Source organism: Pinus tabuliformis, chromosome 5_2 (genome assembly GCF_031772625.1).
Source record: "Pinus tabuliformis cultivar Carrire ecotype Pingquan chromosome 5_2, CPIR1, whole genome shotgun sequence".
Taxonomy (NCBI): Eukaryota; Viridiplantae; Streptophyta; class Pinopsida; order Pinales; family Pinaceae; genus Pinus; species Pinus tabuliformis.
The window spans coordinates 1,077,393,158-1,077,419,037 of NC_142306.1; the positions used below are offsets into that span (position 1 = coordinate 1,077,393,158).

General features: G+C 36.7%; 1 long non-coding RNA gene across 1 annotated transcript; it reads left to right on the plus strand.

The window, feature by feature from the left end:
- The first annotated feature begins 10,582 nt into the window (after nucleotides 1-10,582).
- Nucleotides 10,583-22,102, plus strand: LOC149162968 (uncharacterized). Its single transcript, XR_016261614.1, has 4 exons — nucleotides 10,583-10,764; nucleotides 21,509-21,633; nucleotides 21,825-21,911; nucleotides 22,005-22,102. It is a non-coding gene; the product is annotated as an uncharacterized LOC149162968 (long non-coding RNA).
- The last annotated feature ends 3,778 nt before the right edge of the window (nucleotides 22,103-25,880 follow it).

The following is a 25,880-nucleotide window of genomic DNA, read 5'->3' on the forward strand; positions in this document are numbered from 1 at the left end:
ATCATTTTAATTATATATATATATATATATAAAAGCTAGTTAAATTGTTTTTTTACCTATTCACAATCATATCCATATTAAATAGTTTAAATCGCTTTAAATATATATACAAACTAAACTTAAAAAAATAAAAATGGTTTTTTTCTATGTTCGCGATCATACTCATACTAAAAGTAAAAAAATTTAAATATTTTCAAGTGATTATTAAAGTGTAGAGATTTTATGTCCTAACAACCATACCATTAATATAATAAAAAAGATAAATGATTATACTCACTAGAAATCAAGACTAGTATAACTTGTTTTTTCCCACCATTATTCTAACTTATTAATGCCACTTGCTTTTTCCAACCATTATTCTAACTTATTAATGTAAATGGCGAAAAAAATATCAATTAAAAATAAAATTAATTTTTTCCCTAAATCTCTTAATTTTCCTACGGTTGCCAATGGCATTTTCGTATAGCGTTACAATAACAATTCTTAATAAAGAAATTTTATCTTTTAACCGACCCCTGGCTATTTCCATAATTATGGAGAGAAGATGTCGGGGCCAATTAAAACTCCATGCTGCCAGCGGAGCATGCAGTTGAATAAAATAGCTAACAAAATCTGTGCCGCTCCCGTCCAGGAATGGAATGGAGGCGGCGTTTGGAAGTGATATTCTGCTGGCGCATGCAACAAGCGTCACCATCATTATCCACTGCAAACCTGACGTGGCAAACGTATCTTTACAGTTCATATCGTAAGATACAGCTAATACGGGCACGCTTCCAGCGAGAGTGATGACATCGGATGCTCCCTCCTCCACTGACTCGAACACGACCAGACGATGCCAACGTCGGTAACGCCCGCCCGTGTCGTCTCTTCCCCCTTCGTCCAACGTAAAATCTGACTATTTGTCGGAGAAAATATTTGCAGATACTAAAGGGAAGTAGTCTATTCGCTGATCTAAATCGCCTCTTCGTCCGGCAATTTGATAGGATTCGGTAGAAGTCGTTTTCGGATAATCTACACGACGGAAATTGAATTGGAGGACGAATAATCGGGGTTTGATAATAAAAGTATTCAAATTTTCACATTACAGAGCAACTTCTGTATTCTATTTACGTTGAAACATCTCATCTCTATTCGGCTGAACAAAGATTTACGTATATTTAATGGAACAGTTTATTCAGGGATCAAGAGTTTTTAATTTGCCAGGAAGATTTGCTAATTCGATGGAATTGAATAATGAAAATGAATTCCTTAACTTCTTTGATGGGGGTGTTGAACTGAGCGAACGCAATCCCCAAAGGAATGTGTGGGATATGATGCAGGGCGCGTAGTTGCAGGTGCGAGGACTTGCTTCCCGGTTCTCCCCAAGCATCTTGAGTAGGGGGAGTTTAAAGAACCTTGTGTGAAACATTCGTTTGCGTAGTACTTTGCAGGTGTTGGCATTTGTGGAGTTAATGGATGGTGGCGTTGCGCGTTATCACTCACACGATGCTTGGCTATGGTGTGCAATTAGCATCGAGGGTTGTGGAGTTTGGTTATGTCAAGAACTTGATATGTGAGTTTAGAGCGGGTAAGCATTTGTTTCAGTGGACACCTGGTTTGGGAGAGGTGGTGTCTTAGCCACCGAAGTTCCTTCGTGCATTCATGGAGGTCTATCTTTCATTTAGTCCACGAGTTAAATCTGTGGAACAGAGGAGTCGACGAGGAAACTTGGTTTTACTGAAGCTATACTGGTTCAATAGGGGTCTAGGGATTCTCCTATTGGCACAATTGGGGTCTGGTGGATTGCTCATTGAATTTGAGGGATAAGGTCTTAGTCACCCCCATTAGTGCTTTCATCGGGGTTATTCGGACATGGTGGCATCTGTGCAACGGGTGCATTGTTCTCTCGATGGTCATTTGTCTTGTAGGTGACTTTCTCAGGGTAGGCATGGGGATTTGTCTATTGTTTTGGTGAGTCTAAGATCCTTGGAATCCGTCTTGGGGACACTGGAGGTGGTCTTGCCGATAGGAGGGGTGAATTTTCCCTCGATGCAATTATTCTATGGTTTTAGGTGGATCAGCATGCGCCTTGATCCTTGCATATCTCATTCTTCGTCGCACTTGAAGCCCAATTCAAGCAGTCCAAAGGGAGGTGTCAGCCTCTCCCAGAGGCAGATCGCTCCCATCCCCAATTGTTCAAGTCGTGGTGGCTCTAGAGGTGGTCACTCGAGCTCGATAGCCTTAACGGGCCACGGAGGTGGCATACGGGCAGGCAAATGTCGAGAGCGCTCGGAGGCAAGGGGTGGCAGGAGGTGCACGCGGAGCTAATTGTAACCTTGAATAAGATGCATTGCTTTCAGTAGAATACTTGGGAACGTGTCGTGTGGTTGTCTGGCAAGGCCAGAACATTTTATCTGAAAAAGTCAAAAAGTTGGAGGTCTGGATGACCCTTTTCAAAGAGCACGTTCAATGCTCTTTCTGCGCTCCTCTGCCTCGAAGAACAGCGCCAGACAACCCAACTTCCATCACTTTTGATGGCTAACATGATTACAGGTGTTTTATGTATCTTGTTTGTTCATTGGTGCTTCTAGCCCTTCAAGTTGTGGACTTTGTCACTTGATGTTTTACTTTTCATGTACTATTTTTTGGAAGAATGAATAGAAACTCGATTTACAAAAAAAAAAAATGAATTCCTTAATTTAATTTTAAATTTTGATAATATTTTGAAATTTAAAAATTTGAGTAGAGTACAAATTTACAAATTTTCTAATTTCAATATTAGAAAGAAATTATTGAATGCTATAAAGATAGAAACAATGTTGAATAATTACTCCCAGCCACTACATTAACCATTCTCCTCAGTACAACAACAAATCGAAAACTAGTTTTTTTCTTGCAAGGTGCAGATTTAAACAACGTTGAATAATTACTCCCAACCACTGCATTAACCATTCTCCTTAGTACAACAACAAATCGAAAACTAGTTTTTTTCTTGCAAGGTGCAGATTTTGTCTTCACGGACAAGAATGTGAATGATATTTTGAGCGGGAGTACAAACTCCCTATTCCACAATACCTCAAATAATTAAGAACAGAGAAGTACTTAATGCAGTCTCGGTGAATTGTATGTTCCAGACTTTTACTCACGGGGGCTTCACTCAATGAAACTTTGACATCTCACGTGTGTTTGTGTCATACTAAACAACACCTTTAATTTGACTACATATTGGAAAATACCTCTAAAAATCACTTTATTTAACTCTCTACCATTAAGAACCTAATACACTTTCCAAATTTAAAAAACATTTGCTTTCACTATATATTGTAGGTATCCATTTTTCATTAACATTTTTTATATCTCTTTATATTTATATCCCTAATATAATAACATGATGTCTCTCTTATGAGCCCACATGCATTCTACAATGCACCTTTCTTCTTTTCATATACATTCTAGATCCATATTAGTTCTCCCACAATGCAAAATTACTCAACCCACACCCAAGCACATATCACTATGATTTGTGGCATTTAATGGTCTAAGACACGCAAATATCAACCATGTTTAAGGAAGATTGATTATGTGCATGTATATAAAATGACATATAAATTGATCTATATGATGATGAAAAATCAATTGATGAATCTTTATGAATATGTTTGCACAAAATAAGGTGTTCAAGCATAAGTCTAGAAGTTCCATGTGGATTCCGAAGGCAATCCGTCTAAGGCTCATTTTCCTACTGGCGTTCTAGCCTAGGAGTGAATCCCTTGAAGCAAAATTATGAGATGGATAGGCAATGAATTCACACTGTAGATAATCATGAATTCTAGTTCATGGGTTCATTTTATGTATGATTACAATGCAAGGTACAAATGTACATTTTTTCTATGAAAGAGATAAAATTTTGTAAGATAATCATTTCCCTAACCAAGCAACTTAACCCAAAAGGTGCATGAATGAGAAAAGATTTCCACAGGTAACCTCCAAAATGGTTGCATGAGCAGAACACTCAAGATTTTATCACCAAGTGATGGAATTGTGACAACATGTAAAGTATGATCATGGGAAGAAGCCTTATGGAGCAAGAAGAAAGGTTAGATTTAGGTGCAATATACAATACTTTGGATTAGAACATGGAGCACAATTTCATAACGCAAGCCATCTCTCTATGAGAAATTGTTCACAACACAATAGCTATTAGTTCATATCAATTAGAATGAAAGAAATGGAGGTGCCAAGGACTGCATAGAGAAAAGGAACCAACCTTGATCTATCTTAACTCAAGATCTACCAAGTATCAAGAGGAATCAAATCTCATTTCACTGTAAAAAAAAGGTTTGCATCTAAAGAGATTTGATCTCTCTCAACACTTTGTAGATTGAGAGTTAAAATGGATATAGGTTAGTTTATTTATTAATTATAAATATAATTATTAATTTTGTGTCTTATTTTATTTTTACTTTTTTATTTAATTTAATGTTCATTTCATTTTATTTTGACAGTAGAAATTATGGTGTAGATTTGCAACTGCTCATGAAGTTTTAATCAAAATCACAAGACACAAATCCACTCTACTTCTCCACAGAAATTAATTCACGATTTAGAGCAAAAATTCCAGACATGCAATAAGAAATAACACACATGCACAAAATATTTTTCATGGGAAAATAAATCTGCTAAAAAACCCCAATGTTTGCTTGCATCAATCTAATGAATAGATATGTATTACAATTGTTTTTCTCAACTAAGCATAACCTGCAAGTGAATAGCCTATCTCTCTTCTCACTGAGAAGCTCTGACCCAGACTTAGTCAATTTTTACCTCTTCTTGCACTACAACAAAACCAGCGATTAGCGTCCCTTTTTACTTCTTTTTTTGCATCTAGAGCCCATTTTTGGTGCTATTTGCATCCATTTATCAAATATGGTGCAAAACTTGACACAAAATTTGCATCAAGTTTTGCACCAAATCTTACACCAAGTTTAGCACCAGGTATTGCAATAGGTTTTGCACCACGTTTTGCACCAAATTTTATGCCAAGTTTTGTGTCATCCTTTACACCAGGTTTTGTTCCAAGTTTTGCATCAAGTTTGGCACCTAATTTTGTTTGACATACTTTTGCATCCTCATTTGCATCCACTTTTTGCACCTACACTTGCATCAACTTTTGCATCCTTTTTTGCATCCTTTTTTAAATCATTTTTTGCATCCATTTTTTCATCCATTTGTGCATCCCTTTTGCGCCAAGTTTTACATCGTGTTTTGTGTCTAGTTTTGCATAAAATGTTGCATCTACTTTTGTTGCATCCACTTTTCCCTCTTGTTTGGCATCCATATTTACATCCTCTTTTGCATCTATTATTGTACCCACTATTGCATCTAATATTTTTGTGCCACAATTAGCGCCTAGTTTGGTACCTCCTTTTGCACCCACTTTTGATTATAATTTTGCATCCACGTTTGCATCCTCATTTGCGTCTAGGTTTTCATCAACTACTACATCTATTTTTGCATCCCTTTTTGTATCCAATTTTGAACCGGGATTTGCATCGGGTTTTGTGTCTCGTTTTGCATCTACTTTTGCATCGACTTCTATTGCATCCACTTTTGCACGCAATTTTGCATCCACTGTTGCACCCATTTTAAATTTCACTTTTTGCATCCCTTTTTACATCTTCATTTGCATCATACTTTGATTCTTTTTTTGCATCTATCATTACATCCACTTTTGTTATGCCACAATTTGCACCATGTTTTGCACTCACTGTTGTATCCACGTTTGCTTCCAATTTTGCATCCATGTTCACATCCTCTTTTGCATCAAATATTGCATCTATTTTTGCATCCACTTTTATGTCAGGCTTATGCATTGGGTTTTGCATCTCGTTTTGTATCTACTTTTGCATCTACTTACATTATATCCATTTTTTGCATCCAATTTTGTTTTTCCTGCTGCATCAATGTTTGCTTCCACTTTTACATCCATTTTTGCATCTTATTTTGCATATTTTTTGTCTATTGTTACATCCAATTTTGTTGCACCATATCTTACGCCTACCATTGCAACCACATTTGCTTCCACGTTTGCATCCCCTATTGCATCCACTTTTGTTTCATCCATTTTTGCATATACTTTTGTTTCCGTTGTTGCATCCACATTTGTTTCACCACAATTTGTGCCAAGTTTTACACCTACCATTGGACCCATGTTTGCTTCCACTTTTGCCTTCATGTTTGCATCCAAGTTTGCATTGACAACTGCATCTACTTTTGCATCCACTTTTGTGTCAGGTTTTTCATGTTGTTGTGCATCTACTTATGTTGTATCCACTTTTCATCCAATTTTACTTCTATTGTTGCCCCCATTTCTATGTTCGCTTTTGCATCCCTTTTCCAACACTCATCATATTTTCTGCATTGATGATATTCCTTATGGCATTGACAATTATGAACAATTGATGACAATGTCAATAATATTGACAATGATGAAAATGAAGATGATGGCGATGACATGAATTGTGATTATGATGATAAAGACGATAGTGGTTACAATGACAATGATGATGATGGCAATGATTATGATGATGACGATGCTAATGACGTTGGCGAATCTTCCCAATTTTAGATGTTGTCATTGTCATAATCATAAGCATTATCTTTGGTGTCATGATCATCATTTTCATCTAGGTCATCATCAAAAACAATAATGGCATGAATGATGATGATGCATGATTACAACAATGTCGATAGAAATTACATTAATGATGATGATGGGGATGATAAAAATGACAATGACGATGATAATGGTGGTGATGATGATCATCATCGATCATCTGTCAAAAATAGAGTTGTTATTTCTCTTATGTATATCAATGTGTCCTAAACAACCCTTTTCTAGCACTGATCACATTTTTTGGGTTGATGATATTTCTTACAACATCTACAATTATGAACAATTGCAAACAATGTCCATAATGATGATGATGATGGCATGAATGGTGATTATGATGATAATGTAATGATGGCAATAACAATGACAAGGATGATGGTGATGATGATGACAATGATTATGATAATGAGAATGACCTTACAATCTTATGGATTCGTGAACAATTACTAGTTTCAATACCATCTTCTGGATACGTATTACTATCATACTTTTTAAATTTTCTGTCTCTCTTGAGGTATCTTACTATAATGGTGTTGTCAACACTAGAAAGATATCTTGTTGTAATGGTGGTTCTAATGTTAGAACTAGCAAAGTTTAGTAGGGAGGATGCTACTACAAGAGGAATTCCTTCTAAGTGACTATGGCATTCAAAATGAGGCTTTATGGGCTGCTTGGTAACACATGTTCTCATGCTCATATAAAATTAATGTGAAAAGTTGCTTTAATTGGTTCCCATGCATAATTGATATTGATAATGGGGTGGTATAAAATTGTAATGGGCATATCCGTTAGTTAGTTATGATGGGTCAACAACATTGAAACCATCCAAGTGACATTTCACCTTGGAACAATTGTCGCTCGTGCGAAAACACGAAGTTTATGTAAATGAAAGTTGTGATTGTAGTGGAATTAAAACCATCGAGAAATATCAAAGAAGATGCTGCCTACCAGTTTTGAAAGACAACCAAGGCATTGAACAACTATTTGCGTTAGGATGTAGTGAGGGAATCGAAGGAAATTTGGCAGCCCTAAGTTGCCATTACTATTGCCAATCACACATTCAATAGTAACCATAAAAGGTAGCCACATATAAACAGAACCTCGAGGTGTTGACAGTCAGAATCTATTGTAATAGCTTTGACGTATATATAGTTTTGTGTTTAGATGAGAATGAAGTGGGCTTCATCCAGGGTTCGGCTCAATCCTCGTCCATTCCATGCAGTGGTGTTTAATTCGCCAAGCAAGAGAATATTACGTGAGTGTTCAGAGTTAAATCAACAGAAATCAAGGACGTGTGATTGTCAAATTATTGCTCCTCCCTTATGATTGAGCGCTTGATGCGATGGTCATTATCCTTGGGTGATACTTTTATTCCCCATTTTCTATTGAAAAAGTAGCGTTTTTCTGTTCGATTATGATAGGATTGGATGAACGCTGGTTTGGGTGGATGTAGACCCATGTTTTTTTGTGGTGATCTTCAAATGTCTTGAGGATAAGAAAAAAATCCTTGACCAAGGTCCATGGTTTTGGGGATGAGTTGGTCTTCTAGTGAAGCCATGGTTTCCCAACTTCAATCCTCTCACTATGTTGCCGATGACTACTCTAGTATGGGTAAGATTCCCAGTTTTCCCATTCACTTTACCCATCTAGATCTCTTAGAAAAAGTGGGCAATTTTATTGGAAGATTCGTCAAAGTAGACAGGGAAAGACTTTTGAAAGGCATTTTCACCTATGTTTGCATATGTGTTTAGGTAGATCCCAATGAAGTTTTGCGAGATAAAATTGAGCTCAAGTGGATGGGAATTGTGTATTCCCAACCCCTGGACTATGAAAATACAACTTATAGATACACGTATAGATACACTAATAAATTTCAACCACAAACCTGTAAATTTCATTTTCCTTCACACCATGCATCTAATTTGTATTCTGTATGAGAATTAACAAAGGAATGATGCTCTTTTTCCTATATTTTGACTCCCGGAGAATACTATGATAAACGTGGATAGACATAGGGTCCTGTATGGTCCATTTACATCCCATGGATGGGAAATCAGAAGTAAATAAAATAACATCCATTACATAGGCACTCATGTAAAATGGGGGAACAATGTTTTCTAGAATAAAAAAACTACAGTTCTTCCTATAATCTAGGATTTGGATACTTAAATTATTAGATAGAACAGTCCCCCTGTCCATAACATAGCTGCATCAATCAAGGGTACCCACTGGTCTGAAAACTTTTGGGTATTGACATAACCAAATAATCTACATATCATAGTGGCAACATAACAATATGGACCGACAAGAGAAGTTATAGAATGCATACCCTTATTTTCTCGCTTGTGCTTGCTGGCATCTCTTCTCCATCCTTTGATGACTTCAGATTGATCCTGATTTTCCTTCATGAATTTCTTAATGAAGGCATTATCATATTTCTTCTGAGCTGCCGACAACTGGTACATTCGAGTCGAATCTTTGTTGGTGAAAGAGCCGATGATTGTGTTCCTCTTGGTCATAAAGTTTATGTCAGCGATGTTTAGATGGTCAACAACACATGTGATCATATCCATGTAAGGAAGGATGTTCAGCTGAGCAACAATTCTGTGGAGGAATGAATTGGCTAGATCACTATATGTAGTATCAGAAACCGGGTATGAATCTTCGGCTATGACTACTCTTTCTGTGACTCTCGGCTCTTCATCTTCGAAAAGTTGATATGTGGCCTCCCAGGTAGATGTTCCGGTGTTTGAGGTGCATGTGGTATCGGTAAATAATGCAAGCATTTCTGCAAACTCAGGGGGAAGAGCAACTGATTGTTGTTGAACAACAGGTTTCTTCATGGGTTTGGTCGACCAAGACATTTTTGTTGAATTATGCTTGTTGGGACTGACTTGTCAAGAGAAACACAAGGGTGAGAGTAACTAACATTCAGAGCGAATAACTTAGCAAATAACCGATTACATAATAATCCAAGACTTTTATGAGCGAAATCTCAAGAAACCGTTAGTAATAATGAATGTGTTTATTCTATCAAAAACCATTAATTCTCCACATTTGGCCATTAATATCGCATCCGCCATATCTCAACTTTTGAAGCCTTGTCACTTTGAAACCTCCGATTGCAATACGTGTTGCAGACTCGACTGCTCCATCATAGCACACCTTAATATAATATCACAGTTGCCATGTCACGCCTTTCATATCACAAGTTTTAAAGACGTGTGTCTGGTCATGGACATTAAAAGTTGCAATGGTTATGGTGTAAATAATTAAATTGAATGGATATGGTGTAAATAAAGTCGCAAGTTAGAGGCTTCGGAAGTTTGGTCATGGACAATAAAACAAAAACGCCACTCGCGAGATCCCAATATGCAACGTGGTAATTTTATGGGGTCGACCTCTTTATTATTATTTACATATATATGCCGGCTTTTATTATATTTATGCTTTAAACCTTTAAAATTTATTTGGAAAAGGTTTTAATCGCCATTTTTCTTAAAAGACTTTTTAGGATGTTCTAATATATCCTTTCGCATTTAGGCTTTAGAATTAAACCTAAAATTTATCACTCTTTTTAATTAATTTTTTTTTTATCTTAAAACTAATATTTCCTCTCAATTTTTTTTTTATAATTATATCCTAAATTTTAAAATAATAACCCTTCTCTATTAATTCTTTTATTAATTATATAATAAAATTATTAATTCATACAACACATATTTAACATTTTACTAAATATTACTTTTACTTACTTCCATATCCCACTACTTCTATGACGTTGCACCGGTTTGTGCAAATGCTAGTTCTATATACGATGTAGGGTTTCAGGGTCGGCGACAACGCTCTTTAACTTTTTAAAACATTTATATCTTAAAATGGGTTGTTATATCGGATGTAGGGTTTCAGGTCCGCAGATATATCCTTCTCCGAGGGGTTTCAGGAGGGCCTCTTACGCCGCGCGCCCTTTTCAGGTAGACGCATTTGCAAATATTTGCATTGTGCTATTTTTCTTTCCAGGCGGCAGATTGACTTGATCGGTGCACAGACAAAGGTGCATTTTTGGATAACCGATGCGGCTGGTTCAGATCCTCATATGCAATCGGATAGAGGTGAGTCTAAGCCTTGATTTCTTTTGTCCCTCTCAACCCATATTCTCTTATCACGATGTCTTTTTTGTTTTGTATTTCCGCTTCACATTTTCCAGAAGAGGTGCTGCTTATATTTGCTTTCACAGACTCACAGCAGGCATATTTTTTCAATCTGTGTTTTTTTTGGCGCATTTATTGGCTTACATATCGATTGATATTGATATATTTTCCCTCAATTTTTCTAATCTTTTATTTCATCCGAGTGTAAAGAGATACATTCTGTAAATGCTTTAAGCTTCGAGAAATATCAGAACGAAAATATACATTCTTTGCTAAGCCTAAAGAAGGCATTGATATTGATTGAAGGGTCCTGTAACTTCTCTAAAATTCAGAATTCTTCTTTTGAGGCACTTGGATCATCTTCAAAATACTGATTGTCATAAGAATCCCCATTCGAGGATGCAGAAATATGTTCGTGTAAGATATGACAATCCTTGATTTCACTTCATAACCTTGAACCCTCAGCCAACTGTAGTCCTTCCTTCCTCAAGGTGTCTGCTTCACCATTTAATTCTTTGTAGACATGTTCAAAGCACTCTGAAATAAAAACGGACAGAACGTTTGATTTCATCTTCTACTACTGCCATTCATCCAATTAATTACTAACAACTGATGAATTTAGTAACACTTGTTTAACAGATTCTTCTCCTACAGGAAAGTAGCACAGTCTGAATTTAAAGGCTAATCGAAACTGTAATCTGAATGTCGTTTGAGCCTATAAACGGACACAGTTAGAAAACATGCATAGAACATGTAGATCACTGTCGAGAACCCCTGTTAATGCTATTCCATTATCATTGAATAAAAAGCTGCATCACTAACATATCTCAGTGCAAAATGCACTGCCCCCTTCCAAGTATTAGAACTTGTGTTTTGTGGCAACCTGATGAACTTGCCTAGGCTGCACCATGTACTGAAAGTGTTGACTGCAAAATAAATGTTAGGCCTTGTATTAACTAAGTACATGAGGAAACCTATCAATTCCCTGTATACAGATGTTCATCAAATCTGAATTAGAATCAGCAAAGTACAATGAATTTACTACCACAGGGGAGTAGCCATGGGTTTGCAGTACATCATTTGAAATCTCATCAGAATTTCAATTGCATACACTAGAGTAGCCATGGGTTTGCAGCCCATCATTTGAAATCTTCTAAGAATTTCAATTACATACTTTTTCTGTCCAAGGAACACTTCACCTGCACTTTGCTACACCCCTAGAGCCAGCAAGTAGTGCTTCAAGTCATGACAAATTCTCTTGCCAATTTTGCCCTGCACCAGTTTGTGGATTCCTTTTAACTTCCTGTGAGTGTAAGATTGTCTACATATGGGACTAAAACAAGCAGATTAGAATGATCTACCAAATTGTAAAAATTAGAATCTGCATCTGTCTCAGTGAAACCCAAATCTGAAAGTTACTCATCGATCTTGGAGTGCCATGCAAATGGTGCCTATTTCAATTCATAAAGGGCCTACTTCAACTTTTAAACATGGGTCTCAAGCCTATTCACCTAAAAGCCTCTTGGTTGGTTTATTCATATAACTCCTTAATCAACCTATTAAGAAATGTTGTCTTTACATAAATTTGATATAAAATCCAATGGAATATTGTTGTGAAAGACATAGTAAATCTGATAGAGGTATATTTAGTAACAAGAGCAAAAGTCTCTTCATAGTCAACTCCTTTTTAATGGGAGAACCGTCCAGCCACAAACCGAGCTTTGCAGTTTTATATGCTGCTATCTGGTGCATGCTTAACCATGCATGATTGTTGTAAGAAAAACTAGAGTCAAATACTGACTTCTCCACTAGTCTAGGCACTATCTCCTACCCATCATTCTTTAGGAGGAGATGTATTCCTCCATCATGGCATTTTGTAGTACTTGCTTCCTTACTGCCGTTACTAGAAGGTTTTGTTTCAATAATGAAAGATATCAGTGCAACATAACTAGGGAACTTTTTAGGAGGGTGGCTTATTTGAAGGGAAGTAGTTGGAGCACCAACTTACTCTGTTGCCTCTTTTAATGTCTAGATTAGCCATCTAGGCTTTCTAGCTGAACTTGAAGGTAAAGAGGCACCCCTTGCACTTCCAAAAGCTTGTTGATCTAAGTATGCGTTTCATGATCTTTTTGATTTCTGCAAATCTGTTTTTGGGATAGCAAGCTCTTCTGCCTCCATGGTCACTATTGGAGGTTCTTGAGACTTAGAGGACCATGCATTTTCTTCAAACTTGGTATCTCTGCTCACAACTACTTTATGTTGAGATGGAATGTATATTCTATAAGCTTTTGAGGTTTCACTCTAACCTACAAAAATGCCCTTCAAACTAGAAGGTTCCAACTTGGTCCTTTTCCCATCTGGAATATGAATGTAGATAGGACAACTGAAAAACTCAAAGATGTGTTACTTGAGGCTTCTGAATTCCTCCAGTCTTATCCTTCAAAATTCTGTGAGGATACCTATTCAAAATATAGACAATGATGAGACATGTTTATACACAGAGACACATGAGCAGAACTAGATCATGAATCAAGGCCCCAAACTACTGAGGGTTGTAGGGAACTATCAACATTTTCTTGATTCTTGATTTCATGAAAAAGGTATCAAACTCCTTTGGTTTTTGTGAATTAAGTCTAGGACTTCCTAGAAGAATCATCAATAAAATATTCATAGTAAATGTTACTTGATAAGGAAGTTGAAGAGATGGGCCCACATACATTTGAGTTGATTAGGTCAGAAACCCCTCTTGACCTATGTTTACTGCCAGGAAAACATCCTTTACATGCTGGCCAAGTGCACAACCTTTGCACACTCCTTTCTTCTCAGCCTTGAAGATTGGCAATGCCCACACCATGTTTTTCAAGATTGGCAACATTCACTAGTGCAAGTGACCTAGTCTCTTTTGTCAAAGCTCACACATGTTGTCACTATCATACCCTAAAGTTCTTATAGGATTCCCTTGCAATTTAGGACGAGGACTTGTTGATCTTCAAAGTTAGCCCTATTTGTAGGATCTATCATCACTGAAATTGGAAAGAGATTTTTAGTTAAGCTAGGTACATACAAAACATCATTAACTTAGTAAGCTTAAGGATATCACTTGATGGATCCCACTCTTGCAACTGGATATGTGGCATCATCACCAAGTTCTACTAAAGGTACTCTTGTTAGAGGTTGTATGTTTGCAGGCTCCACTGTCCACATACCAGTCCACATCAGACATGATGTCAGATGATAGGCATGAGACCATTGAGAAGTGTATCTCGAGATTGGATGAAAGCTCATCCACTTGAGCTGATGCTTTTGTACTCTTTACAAGTTGCTTTCCCTTCCCCTTCTTTTGATGACATTGGAAGCGAAGTGCCCAAACATTTGACACTTTGAGGGACATGGAATCTGTAACAAACCCAGCTCCTAGATGTCCTTTGAGGGACGGGGTCTCAATTTTTTTTGCAAACCTTTAAGCTTGAATCAGGTTTCCTCTCATATCCTTTTGCGTTAAACGAAAGTATGATTTGGTTTCCATTAGATTTAGCAATCTTAATCTTCACCCCTGTAGATTTCTTATTAGTAATCTAATTTTTCACTTTTAATCTCATGTGCTGATAGGGCTTTCTTTGAACAAGTGCATGTACTAAGTTAGTCTATACCCAAAGTACATGCACTGAAATCATTATTACATAAACATTCCCAGCAGGTTGCATCCATTCAGCCAACATAAAACAAATAAATTATCACTTATAAATATTATGAAAACAGATAAAAATACTTAACTGAATATTAATTGCCTGCAACTGAAGAATGGTGAACCTTTTTTCCACCAACCATAGGCTTAGCTACATCCATCCATGTCCACCGCTGGCCACCCCCTAGCCAGGCCATGATACCACTGGGGAAACTTGGTTTTCTCGAGGAAATTGTTGGGTGTGAAGGCTACTCTCCTTCACATACAGTCAGATGGTAGAAACCCCTCTACCCACTGGGCCTGGGACTTACACGAATTCCACAGATGCCTTCTCAGCTGGATTTTATCAGCACAGGGGAGTCCTTTCACTGCCAGTGTAGTTCCTCAGCGCCCTCCCCTCACTGCTTGCTAACTCTCCGAGCTAGCATCAGATTCACAAGCCTTTTTGCCCAGGTCAGGTTCATGCTTTCCTGCCCCATTTCAGCACTCAAATTTGTATCTTAGCAGGCCCAAAAATCTAGTAATGGACCCAGCTCCAATTTGATACCCTTGGGCATGATTTTTAGCAGTCCAAATGAGTTTCATTTTTTGATGTCTGTGAACTTCCAGCTGTGAGCCCACTTGCGATTTTCACTCACTCCGCTCGTGGGCGCTCCCAGAACCTTGTAAACTTTCTTTCAGTACCTCCTATCTCCTCTGCACACTACCCACACATGGAATAATCATTTCCTCAACCCCCCACGTGCATCCCCCTTCCTTGGCCCAAGAAGACTCACAATTTTTCTTGCTTGTGGCAGATGGATTCATGGGTCAACTTGGGAAATCGAGGTGGGTACTTGCCATACCTTTTGTTGACAGTTCCTTCTATCCAGCTACTTCTCATCCCTTCATAACTGTCAGTGGTTGGCTGCCCCACTACCCAGCTCTCCCTCAATAACTGATTTCTCGGAAGTAATTTCAAATTTAAATTTCTGGCAATTTGGCAGTATGGGACTTTTGGCAAAGGTCAATTACTTAGCAGGAAAGGTAACCTCCTAGTCCCCTCACCGGATTCCACTCGTAGTATCATGGCTAGTACTAGTGCTTCATTCTTTAATCAGTGGTTTGGTGAATATTCATTAACTAACAAAACATACGTACATCATTTATAAGTTGTCTGTTCTAGTTTTAAAAAAGTTGAGGAACATCCATGCTGTGATTCACGGTAAGATTGAGACATATTTACAAACTGGGGGGAAACAGGGTATTACAGAATCTAGAAGATACTTCATACTGTAAAATGGCATGGATCCTGGACAATTAACGATCTGGAGGTTGTCTGCTGTGAAATTGGGGCAAATAAACAAGCAAAATGAGTGCTTTATTTTGTTTTTTTATGTGTCTTTTATAGGCAGATGGCTGAGTTTGAATTGCGAGAAGTGAGAGTCTGACTCACATTTGACCTGCAAGTATGAGTCATACTTGTAAGTCAATGAACAAATATGACATTGGGCCACAAGACAGACTTGGAGAAATTGAATTTGGCTTGGTTTCCTCAAAGAGAAGAGTCAAACTCAGCAGTCCAATTGGACTTGGAAAAATCTGGAAATGCTAGTGAAATGGCAAATTGTCCAAGTAGGCTGCTGCAGGTCTCATTTGAAACCAGGACAGATGTTGATTTCTCCAAGTCTGTGCATTCTGCTTGGTTTACCGCATATGATATCGAATATACCCAATAAAATAACTATAAACTTGGAAAAAAGAAAAAGAAGAAAAAGACATCTGTTGGAAGACTTTCAATCTAGTATACAAGAGATCTCCTATTTAGAAGAACAACTCTATACTAATAATAATAATCTAATTTTAGATCTTATTTTAGGGTTACAGCCAAGACAGACATGAAATTGTGTATGAGACCCCCTTGTTTGTGTTACAAGTGACCTGCCTCTGTGCAGCAATTTGACTGCTAAAATCTACAGAGGTGTGCATACTCTGCCCCCCTCTGGATTTGATCCTGCTTTGTGGTTTACATAAAGATGATAATGAATCCATGATTTCACTGTTTGACCATGAGCTACCTGTCAAATTTTAGAGTTTTATTTGACTTCCTGTAGCTTACTGAGGGCCAATCTACAGCCCAACAAATCCAAGGAAGCTACCCAACAGCTCTTTAAACCCATTGCTTAGTACAAAGATTTTCTTAATTATCGAGAGGCCCTGTACAGGGTTGTACGCTCCAATGTGGGGGTATCTCTCGCTTGGGAATGTGGTCACTGGATGGATAAATGAATTAATCATTCTTGCTCGGCATTTCTTTAAATCATTGGTTTATTTTTCTTTCCTCTCATTGATTTTGGTGTCCTTTTAAGATTTCGGCTTCATCTCAAGTATTCTTGGTGAATGGTGTTTGAACCAGTGCGTGTGGCATTGTGTAGTTCTTTGTATTCTTGCCACCAGATGAAACTGACCCTTGTATGTGTGAACCTTTGTCCATCTATTGTATGCTAATGAGTGGCATTGGAATGGATTAGAATTCGGTTATGAACAGAGAGAACTTGGGATTGTAATTATCTTCAAGCCAATAAGTGGTCATTGAGCTGATCTACTCTTGCATTCTAGCCTTCCATTATAGATCTATCCAACAACAGGAAACTAGAGGTAGTTTATTATTGTATCCTTATATTAGTCTTGCAATTACTTAAAGGGATTGTGGTAGATTGTAAATTTTTTGGAAACTCGTGTCGGTGAAATGGATAGACTATAAGCCTGTCATTTATGGTATCAGAGCCCAAGTTCGAATATACTTGGTTGGACCTGTAGGTAAGCACCTGCAATGACTATAGAAGAAGTGGACAGGAATTGTTGCTAGGGCTATGGAGAAGCAGAGCACTGACAATGATAGGGGTCCTCATGAAGAAGTTGAAGAAGAAAGTCCTAGGGATAGGTTGGATCGGCTAAAGTAGAACATTGCCATGCTAATGTTGATGGTAACACAACTGTTGGCAGGAAAGGGTATGGAAACAATTTAGAGTATTGTTAGGGAAATAAGCTCGGTGTAGTTATTTGATCCTCACCTAAATCTGTTTTAAATCTGATACAGTGAGAGTTATTGAGATAGAGAACACGTATGGCTTCCCTTTTTTGGGGGGGTACCTTGACTAGCTCCATCAAAGTAATCCCCATGTTCCAGATTTGTCCATAGGAGCACGAATCAACTTTTTCTGTGTTGGGGTTGATGAAAAAGCTTTGAAGTTTGAGAAGATTGACTGATCTTGGAAGGCACATTGAAAGAGTTATATACCTGTCTTCAAAGATTTCAACATTTCTATCTTTCTAGATTCCCCATGATACTATTAGAGGAAGGCCTTTGAGGACTGAGTTTTGCTACCACTTTTTAGAGCACTCTTCAGCATAACCTCCTTGTCCACAGTCCTTTATCCTTGTCAAACCATCCAGATTTCCTTTATTAAGGACAGAATATCAGTAAGTGGTCTATGTTCTTTTCAACTCTTTTACACATGATACATTTGCTTGGACTTGATCCATTTCTTCTCTTAAGAACTTCCTATGTGGGTGCTCTATTTAAGATTGCCAACTGCATGTAAATAATGAACTTTTGAAAGGTTCTTATCCAGATGCGCTTCCACCATGAGAGTGTGCATTCTGGTCTGTCCAGGGTACACGATTCTTATCCTAACTTTGGAGTGTAAATCCCCAAGGCTGGATTTTAGACCAGACATGTTCATCATCAGAGTCTTTTATATAGGCATGGCACACTTTTGATTTGTTTATAAATCCTTTTGATTGAATATTTTCTTGGCCTTTGAGTCGTCTCTCTGTTCAGCGCTATTCCAATCCTGCTAGCAAATGGAGGAGTTTCCTGGTCCAGCTGCCTGGTCTAGATTGAAGAGAGTTTATCACTGCTTCTGGCAGCTTGTACTCAGCTCCACTGCTTATCCATGGGTCTATACTGATCTTCGCCTTAGCCTCATTGCAAACCTTCCATGCCAGCAATCTGCCTATTAAAGGGAATGTTATAGTCAGTACTTTCAATAATATGGATGCATTGTTGATTGACTTGTTTGGGTTTCCAATCCAGTCTTCTGCTGAATTGGGCTCAATATATCTCTGAATGTGAATCTGATTCCAGAGGTCCTCTTTTGATATTAGTCTCCACATACACTTGGCTTTTAGGGCTTTCCCGAAGGAATGATATTCGATATGTAATGCATGTGGGCTTTTTTGTATACCTTTGTTTTCTTAGCAAAATATAGTCTTATATTATAAAAAACAGATCAAGCACTGTAATTGCTTTCTCTTTGCATCCATGCTAGAAGAGCCAACATATCAGATTGGGCATCATATTTGGAATGTCTCATGTCATTCTAAGGACAAAATCCACAACAGTGATAAGATTCAATGTTTGCTTTTATTTTTATTGTGCTCTTTCCAGCTTTGTGGTTGGAATGTGTTGTAGGTCCAATTGAATCTGTATTGAGTTCAACCTGATTGTACAATGTATTTTTCTAACTTTCTACAAACGTGTTGTTCATATCTAGTATAAGCAGATGGGGGATAGACTCATGGAGTACTAGGCTTGTGCAGTTACATCCTGTAATTAATCTATTAAGATTGGTTATGGTCTCCTTAAGTCCATATCCAGATGGGTCATGAGGGGAATGCAGAAGTTGATTTTGTATTCTTATCGGCACTGGGTCATAGATCCCACGATCCTTCATTTAATGTCTAGTTTTTGTCAATAATTAGGTTCTATTCTTTAGATACTCTAATCTTTAGTTTTAACTTTTAATGTTTAGTGTTCTTTTATGGTGATTATTTTTTAGTATTTAGATCCTGTAATGATCCTTCTACTATGATTGGTTCTTTTTAAATTCTTTTCTAAATCCTTGATGTCAAAGGAACACAATTTCGTTATCGAGTCAGGCAAGTCTTTGTTCATTGGAATTAAAAACATTTTACGGAAATGAGAGTGCTACCAGGAAAAAATTTAGATAATACAGTTCTGTAGTTTGATGCTACAACAAATTTTGTTTGTGCTGTCACTGCCTTGTTTGGTTATTGGTATCAATTCTACTTTGGTACTGCATTTAGATACTTCAAGCTACATCATTTCCACATAAGATTGATAGGAATTCGACTATGTAGTGATTATAAAAAACACTGCTGTTTATCTATCCTATTTTAGTACTACCACACGACTTGCAATTGTGCTAAACATAAAATACGAAATAGTTAAAATTTTGATCCATTTTTTGCTTTTGTAAGAAAACAATAGTTTATTTTAACCAGTGTTCCATGAGGATGTGTCCCCTATGGTGGGGTGCACGTATCCACGCTTCCCACACACCTAGGATGGGAAGATGCCCAGGGACACGTTTCCCCACGCCCCCTTTTAGGGAGACACAGGGAGACGCAGGGGGAAACGTTTCCCTACTGTGGGGATGTGTTTCCCCAAAAGGGGTGCTTCTGGGCAGCTCCCCTAAAAAAGGGCTAAGTGCTCCCCCTTAATTTTGCTTGAAACAATAATTTATGAGTGGGAAAGCTCAACATTCAACCCTAGGGCCCTATTAATTGACTTAGGATGTTTGAGAGTGGTTCTGACTTCATTTTATTTCATATGGAGATAGTAAATTTCAGATTCCACTCAAAATGCATCAGACATAACAATTTTTAGGATTTCAGGAATGAGCGAATTGCGATGTTTCCATTGGGCTCTATTATATATAAGGGTTTGGAACTACCATTTAATCAAGAGCACCAAGCCCAAAAGCACCCCTTTTGAGGGGGGCCATGTTCTGCTTAATTTTTTTTCTAGTAACTGTTGTAATATAGAAATTAAAAAAAATTATAAAACAACCATAAAAAAAAATTAAAATTAAAAAGAACAACACATAACAAATATCAAAACCTAAACTAATTTGCAATCTCTAACTCACTCATTCGAGTTACCAAGCTTATGTCTACTCAGCTTGCTGCGCAACACTATTTGACTTACCAGTTAACTGTTGCACCTCCTCCTCCATGGCACTCCTAAAATGCTCATTGGCCATTTTTAATCGTCAGTTTTAACTTTCGAGTCTTGACTTTAGATATGGATGACCTTAGACTGATTCTTTGACTTTCACTCTTTACTTTTTTTGAGTTTGAGTTATATCAATTTACTATTCCAATCTTCAGGCTTAAGTATCTACTATAGTCTATTTTGGTTAGTACTAATTAGATTCTAGAATCACGAATTTAAATTTTAAATCAATTTAGAATGATGAATGATGAATTTAATTTTTAAATCAATTTAGATTCTAGAATGTTGAATAATGAATGATGAATATGGATCAATCTAGTTCATTATTGAATCTCGTGGTGTATGAATGAATGATGTATGTATTAGTATGAATGATGAGTATGGATCAGTGTATTTCATTATTTAATTCAATCATGTACGGATCAATGTATTTATGCTTTCATTATTGAATATATATATATATATATATATATATTAAAAAAATTATATACCCCCATATCCCCCTGCCCCCTAATTTTACCTAAAATTTGAGGGTACTCTCACACGCCCCCCCTGCGCATCACCCCAGACATGCATCTGCCTATCCCGGAGTCTTGGTGGAACATTAGTTTTAACTTGCCAACATAGAAGGGTTGAAAATATAGTATGACTTCATATTGAAATATGACCATGCCCTTCAAATTTGATGCCAGGTTGAAGAAGTATTTTAGGAAAAGTATTTTGAAGTGTGTTCTAGTGTTTGCCTTTTAGAAAATGTTAATCTTTTTTCAAGCTTTCTTTTCAGTTCTTATAACTGATTTGTTTGTTTTACTTTAGTGGTTTATTTATAATAGTTAAAAAGGCTTACGAGATTTAATGGAAACCTTTTATACCCACACCAGATATGCTAAAAAGACCTTAGACGTGTGAATGCCAATTTTGATGCACCGTTCATATTGTGCAGTTGTGATGTTTTTTGTTAACGATTGTGCTGAATAGCTTTGTGTCGAATGATGCAGGTACCTTCAAGACAATTTATACCACATACGGGAATCACATGAGATGGATCTAGATTTGAAGATAGAATTCTTCAAACATGTTAACTAATGCATTCAACTGTCCAATGTTCTTAGGTAGCGGTCTTGTAAGATTTCTTCTGACAATATCTGGTAACAAGAGTATTATTGTAATAATTAAAATGTTATAAATAAGATATATGAAATAAAAATTCAGGTATTGAATTTTTCATTAAACATTATTTAGAATGTATTAATACTTATAAGTATCTTAGACATGTATTTGTGTGAAAATAAATTGAATTGGTTTATGTTTAAGGACAAGGCATCCAAGGCGAGGTTAACCAAGACAAAAGTCACTCATCATAGTGGCCAAAAAGGTTTAAAAGCACTGATAACAACCTTTGTAAGTATATTAAACATGTGATATTTTTTTAATAAATTTTGTACTAGAAGAAAGTCATTGTTATCTAATTTCTCCCTATTTACTAATTGATAGGAACTAAAATATGGAAGACCTCCAAATCATTTGGAAAAGGAGGTGCTGCAGCAAAAGAGATGGGTTGAATTTGTTGTTTGGATGGACTCTATGGTATGTAATCTTAGTTGGATTTCCAATATACTTTTAGACCATATTTTCATTTTATTTTTTAGTACTATTAGATATTATATCTTACCTCATTTTATGGTTAACATTGTATAACAAAAACATGTGTTGTGTTATGTAATTAATACTAACATGTAATATTGATTTTTTTTGTCATAATGCTATAGGTAATGATTGCTAAGACGATGATCCAAATTATGTTCAACATATATCAGGAGATGATGAGGATGAGGATGAGGATGATGGTGGTGAAGGAGGAGATGATGATGATAGTTGCGGTGTTGGTGATGATGTGGATCAGAGTAATGAGGATGGTCAAGATGATCATGAGGATGATCTTGGTGGTGGTAGCTAGGCATGCACATGCATTGTTTTTTATGAAGAAATTATTGTGTAGAATGACATTGTTATGTTTAGATGGGTGTTGTGAATTTACCCTATATCAATGAGACATTTTGATTTTGTAATCATACGATGAATTTGATTTATGTATGTTGTTAATTTATCGTAGAATAACGATATTCATGAAATATTTTGATTTGTTAATCATATTTGAATTTTACTTGTTTTGATTAAAAATAATAGTGATTTTATTAGTATTATGTTGCTATTTTATACATGTTTTGAAAATTGTTAATGACACATTGTTATTTTTTTGGATGGATGTTGTCAATTTCTCTTAAATTTCTTTACAAATGATTTTGAATTGTGATATTTGCTTTAATGATATTTAGAAACTATCATATATTTCACTATGAATCTATAAAGGGGGTCATATATGTAAAGAAAAATATACTCTATATAAGAAGTCAAATGCGGATGTAACCATGGATGCAAAATTGAAAGTAAAATTGGATGTTAAACTAGGAATTAATACAAAATGCAAACAATTGACATACAAAGTGTTTTAAATTAGAAGTGAAACATTGTGCAATAGTTGACACAAAGAAGGGAACAAAACATGGCATACAAAAGGATATCAAATTGGGCAAAAACAAGGACACATAAATGGGCACCAAATTAGATGCAAAAAAAGACAACAACTAGATGTAAAATAAGATGCAAAGTTGAGCGTTAAAAAGAAGCAAAAAACGTTACAAATTAATATGCCAAATGATGATGCAAATAATGGTGTAAATTTGGGATGCAAACTTGGGTGCAAAAAAGGAAAAAAAAAAAAGATGTAAGAAAAGACATAAAACAAGATGCAAAATGGGGCTGAAAAAAGGTGAAACCAAGGATGCCATATTGGATGTAAAAAATGATTCCTAATCACATGCAAATTTAGGCTCGAACTCAGACACAGAATTATATGCAAATGTGGACACAAAATGAGGCAAAAAAATATGCAAATTTGGATGGTGAAAACGATGTAAAACTAGACACCAAAAAAATGCAAAATTGGATGAAAAAGTCTGTGTAAATAATGGTGCAACATTGGACACAAGTAGACACAAAAAAATGGTGCAAAAAGGGGCATAAAATAGCTTAAAATTGGATGCAAAACTTGGTGCAAAAACAAATACAAAAGTAGACGTAAAAAATGGCTCTAAATTGAATGTACCATTAGACACAAAATAAGATGCAAAGGTGGACACAACACATGACTCAACATAAGATGCAATTATAAATGCAAATTTGGATGCTCAAAATGATGTAACGTTAGATGCAAGAGATGGTGTTAAAAATGATGCAAAATTGGATGAAACAAATGACGCAAAATATGGTGCAAAATGAGATGGGAAAAATGGAGACAAATCAAACGTAAATGTGGATGTAAAAAATGGTCCAAAAAAAGATGCAAAAATGGGCACAAAAATGGATGCAAAATTTGGTGCTAAATCAAATTCAACACATGGTGCAAAGATAGGCACCAAAGCTGGTGCAAAAATAGAAGCAAAAACTAGTGTAAGACTAGATACAAAACCTGGCGTAAGACTAGATGCAAAAACTGACACAAAATGGATGCATAAAAAGACGTTAAATTGGATTCAAAATACAGTGTAAACTTGATGCAAATGATGGTGCAAAAATGGAAGCAAAGAATGACACAAAATAGGAAGCAAAAGAGAATGAAAAATAGATGCAAAAAATGACACAAAACTAGAAGCAAAACCTGTCATAAAATAAGATGCAAATCTTGGTTCAAAAGTTGACGCAAAAAATGATGCATAGTTTGGTGTAAAAAATGATGCAAAATCTAGCGTGAAAAAGGATGCAAAATCAGGTGCAAAAAAGGAGGCTTTAAAAATTGTACAATACAGCCAGATTTAGCGCCAGGTTGCTCATCACAATTACAAAAAAAATGCACTAAAATCTGGCGCTAAATCTGGCGCAAATCGCTGGTTTTGTTGTAGTGTTGAGCCCATATTTCCTTGCACAATTCCTAAGAAATTAGGCCCCTATTATTTAGGAATTTCTCCAAAATGGATTGTGAAATTCCCAATGTTTCATCTAACTGCATGCAACCCATGTACACTCAATACTAGTCTACCACTGATGTTATACTACCACCACTCAACAAACTATTTTTCTACCACCTCTTTCATCCATAATAACTACCACCACAACAAGCTCATCATCTACTCAAACATCAACCATGGTTGCTAGGCATGCCCCTGATCCAGGTGTCTCTAGAGAGACACACAGGACAAATATGGCTCAAAAATCAAAGTGTTTGGATTATGCTCGAAATAGGTTCATGTTAAGTATCTCGTCATCGTGATCGCTGAGGTGTAAACGGCTCGTCAAACCGAGCTTGTATGAGAAAGATAGAGCTCTTCAAAGTTTGATATGACAGGGGAAAAGTGGGGCCCACAATGTGCCACACGGCATCCCAATAAGCAGGTGGGACCCACATGGCAGTCCATCAAGCATTGACACTTAGCGTTTTTTTCATTGGTCTCCTAAACCTTCATAAGAAACAAAAATCATTTTTATGGACAATGGTTAGTAAATAACCATATAACAAAATTTGTTTTAAAATACAGTTTTTAATATAACTATATAAAAACAATAACTATTATAAGGCCGACGGGCCACAACCTCCCGTCGGCCCAAATCGCAATCACAACCAAAAAACAAGTCAGATATGGTTTCGGGATCGACGGCCATAACCCCCGCCAAACCCTTCTCCACAACCTTCATATATATATATATATATATATATATATATATATATATATATATATATATATATATATATATATATATATATATATCGGGGTGGGAGGGCCACCAGCAGTGGACCTGGCCCACACCCTATCACCCCAACCTGATATATATGCCACCGATTGCAGTGTGCTGACACCACGCTGATCGCCAATTATATCGTCGATATAAATATCGGTGAAGCCACCATATATCGCACTGATTATTACGCCAACCGCCATGTCGATCGCCGATTAGGAATGTCGATAGCCAATTAGGAATGCCGCCGATATAGATATCGGCGAAACCATGTAAATCGCGCCGATAACGTCGCCAGCGCCCATGTTAAGTGTCGATTTCCAAGGCTGGTCGCTGATTTTAATGCGCTGATTTCTAAGGTCGATCGCCGATTTTAATGCGCCGATAATGTAGTAACTGTGAGGTTTAAGTAGTGGGCCGCCCAATGCGGACCCGACCCCCATTAGTGTATCATTTCGGGTTTTAAAAGAAACTGTGATATATTATTTCAGGAGGGGTGGGGTTTGATCGCTCGACCTCCTCCCTATTAACCAACAATTTTTACCAATACTCCTAACCAATCACCTTAGTAAATCCACC